This window comes from Pinus tabuliformis, chromosome 9 (assembly GCF_031772625.1).
Source record: "Pinus tabuliformis cultivar Carrire ecotype Pingquan chromosome 9, CPIR1, whole genome shotgun sequence".
NCBI classification, from domain to species: Eukaryota; Viridiplantae; Streptophyta; class Pinopsida; order Pinales; family Pinaceae; genus Pinus; species Pinus tabuliformis.
In genome coordinates, this window is record NC_142307.1 from 895523431 (window position 1) to 895527370 (window position 3940).

Below are 3940 nucleotides of genomic sequence, written 5' to 3' on the forward strand. Positions count from 1 at the left end.
AAGTTTTGATGCCCTAACTACTGTCATGACCAAGTTTATTTTTGACAACCCAGGGTTTGATGTCCTAACTACTAGCATGATCAGGTTTATTTTGAGAAACAAGGGTTTGATGTTATAGCTAATAGCATATTATTTTATGTTTGTGTGCAATAACAAATGTTTATCTATTGATATATTTGATATCATCAAATTGTGAAATTTTAGTGAAATTTCATGAACCATGGAAGTCGGATGCTTCGGTTTTTTTTTTTTAACAAAGCTTAATGGTAATTAGCATCATGGTATAATTATGTAAAGGTCCCATTTAATTTATGTTAAATTATGATTTGGCATGTGAATACATTTGAAAATCATCCACTATATGGTCCATAAAACTAGAAATGTCTTTCACACAAAATATGTATAGTTAATTCACATTTGATATAATGTAACTTTTCTTTTGAATGATCCTCATGACAATGTAAAGGCATCAAAATAATATTTATTTATTTTTTTTATTATTATTATTATTTTTTTTTTTCCCTGAAAAAAATCTGAAATATCTCTATCTTTGTCACCTTTTCTAACAATTACAAGTTATCATGAATTATATTAAATAGAAATTCACTAGGGAGGTGACGCATGGCGACTCCTCTTCTTTTAGTGTCAATATGTTATTTCATTATAAATACTCATTTTTCTAAAACAAGCCCAGTTCTATTCTTTCAAAATCTCATGTTGTTCTACCTGAGCATCTTGAAGCAATAAATCACACCAAACTGGTAGCACTATAAGTATCATGCTATGTGTTAATGGTCAAATATATTAAAAATGGATTGGTATACAACCAAGCAAAGGTGTTCCCTCATTTCTTAGTAGCCTTGGATTTGTTAGCAATTATTTTCTATAGGATCAACATGAAAAAATTTATTCATATCAGATTGGATTACGTTTCAAAGTACTTGTAAGGCGAAGCAACAGAAGCAACATATGATAGCAGCATTCTGAGAAGGTTTTGCAAGCAGGGTGGGTTGAAAGAGGCGCTGAAGACATTGACTGAAAACATCTCTGTAAAATCTTCTGACTATGTTTCTCTCCTGCGAGCCTGTGCTGATAAGAGGGCTCTATCAGAGACTAAATTACTACACACCCACATGATAACAAAGATGGGATTGGAGCCCAAAAAAAAAAACATATTCGTACCAAACACGCTCATCAACACATATGCAAAGGGCGGGAGTTTGCAGGAGGCACGCCAAGTGTTCGACAAAATGCCTGAACGAAATACAGTTTAATGATTACGGGATTTGCACATAATGGGCTAGTTGAGGAGGCCATTAAGTTGTTCAACATAATGCCTAAACGATATGCGATTTCCTGGAATGCCATAATTTCTGGCTATGCCCAAAATGGGCAGTTTGACAAAGCCTTGGAGCTCTTTAGACAAATGAGAGTGTCTGGTGTGAAGCCACATCCAAACACCTTTGCCAGTGTTCTTCCAACTTGTTCCAACTTGGCAGCTCTGGAACACGGTAGAATGATACACCCAGACAAAATTAAAGGTGGATTGCAACCAAACACATTTGTGGGGAACCCTCTGATTGATTTGTATGCTAAATGTGAACCATAGAGTATGCGTACACGGTATTTGACAAAATGCCTAGACGAGATGTGGTCTCATGGACTGCAATGATCATGGGACATGCAATTCATGGTCGTGGGAAAGAGGCCTTACAGCTCTTTGAACAAATGCATTTATGTGGAAAAGTCCCAGACCATGTGATCTATGTTGGTGTCTTGCCTGCGTGTGCCCATGCTGGCCTAGTGGATGATGGCTGGCACTACTTTGATCAGATGAATAGACTTTATGATATAACACCTCTTAGAGAACATTATTGTTGTATGGTAGATCTTCTTGGTCGAGCTGGTAACCTGTATATGGCAAAATATTTGATCAACAAAATTCCTATGAAACTTGACTCTGTCGTGTGGGTGTCTCTGCTCGGTGCCTGTAGAATTCATACCAATATAGATCTAGGGGAACGTGTGGTAGAACACCTTTTTGAATTAGATCCTAAAAATGTTGCAACTTATGTGTTACTTTCAAATATCCATGCAGCCGCAGGCAGGTGGGATGAAATTGAAAAAGTCAGACAATTGATGAAAAAAATAAAAATAAAAAGGAAGTAAAAAAAAGGAAGCAAGGCTGCCGTTGGATTGAGGTTAATAAACAGGTATATGCATTTGCGGCAGAAGAGCAATCACTTCCGCAGATGGAGGAAATTTATGCAGAGTTGGACAGATTGTCTGGGGAGATGGAGGAGGTAGGCTATGCACCTGATACAAGATTTGTACTGAATGATGTGGAGGAGGAACAGAAGGAACATAACATTTCCTATCATAGTAAAATGTTGGCAATTGCATTTGGGCTCATCAATACAACCCGTGGGACACCTATCAGAGTCATTAAGAACCCTAGAGTGCGTGGTGATTGTCACACTACTATGTACTTCATGTCCTAGCTGATCTTTAAAATTAAAAGCTTCAGGCATGCTGTATTCTTTATCAAAATTGTTGTATTTCCTTTTACTAGAAGATCCCAACAGCTTCTTCATAGATAACATTTCAAAGATAAGTTATCCAGATTGTCTTGTTCACAACTTCGATTGTGAACAAGACTATAACAGAGTCGTCAATTTACAGGAACATGTCATCATAGCTTCTGGTCTGAAATAATATTATAATACTGTAAATCATATTGTGCTGAATATGCCATATATATAAGGGAGAATTCCATAATGCAAAGGTTGCCCTATAATAGATTGATGGCCATATAGAGTGAGATCATATAGTTTTGTTTTAGTGAGACCATATGTGATTAAGAGAGACCAGGACCAAAACAAAGCAATTCATGTGAAAACAGGATCATAGGGCAAGAGCATATGCTGATATAAAGATGCTATATTGCCACTACCAAAGATGTGATGTCATTACCATATTGATTCTATATGACGAGACCATGGCATTAGTGTGAGAATATCTGAGCATGAGAGAGACCTCTAGCCGTAGATGAGCGAGACTATAGAAGAGTGGGCTATTTGAGGGATGATTCCAAATGACTGTTATGAGATGATGCCATTTCAAATAGAGTTTGGAAATTGAACCAAATGCGTTGCTCAGATTCGTAGCTCCGGAGGCTGAATACCAGATATCTGATATAGGTTTACTAAATGCAATAGCTCGTTTGTTGTGCAAGAAAAATTGACACCTCAACAAATTTGATTTCTTGATTTCCACAAACACGTGTTTGCATAGAGCCAATGTTGCTTACAGCATGAAGATATTCGATCAAACTTCAAATTTGTAAAAAATTCTCGGTAACCTTAGATCAAATCTTAACATAAAGATAAAGATGATCATATGTTTTCAATCGCTCTACTAGTGCATGTAAAGATAAGGTTGTCAAACATATCAAAATTCGAGTTGTCCTCCAGCCTTATAGATGATAATAGGTTTAGAAGAGGGACCAAAACCCTTCTGCTCAGACTTGATTCCCTTAGACAGAGGTTCAGGTGCGTCATCAAACAAGCCCTCCTACAAGAGAGAATTATAGATTAAGTGGCCCTATATTGTCGATGCTAAACACTGGACTAGAATGAACCTTTCTAGAAGGCAAATTCCATAGGTAAAATGCTAAATCTAGTTTTGAATTCACCCCAAATCTTTTTTTTTTTTCAATTTATATGGAAAACAAGGGGTCCAGAATTTTACAAGATGTATTTCTATAATATTATTTATTCTGTTAGGAATTTTACAAGTGCATTTAAGTTGAAGCAAAGCACTAGCTTTGTCATATCCCTAGGCACTATGCCATTGGACTGCTGTTGAAACATTTTGACATTCTAATTTTATGGATTTTCAACTATTTAGTAAGAAATTTGATTATGGAACAACTATTATG

The 3940-nt window shown here is 36.2% G+C and overlaps 1 pseudogene; it reads left to right on the forward strand.

Moving 5' to 3' along the window:
* The first annotated feature begins 1635 nt into the window (after nucleotides 1–1635).
* Nucleotides 1636–2501, forward strand: LOC149151648 (pentatricopeptide repeat-containing protein At2g22070 pseudogene; annotated as a pseudogene).
* Nucleotides 2502–3940: the final 1439 nt, after the last annotated feature.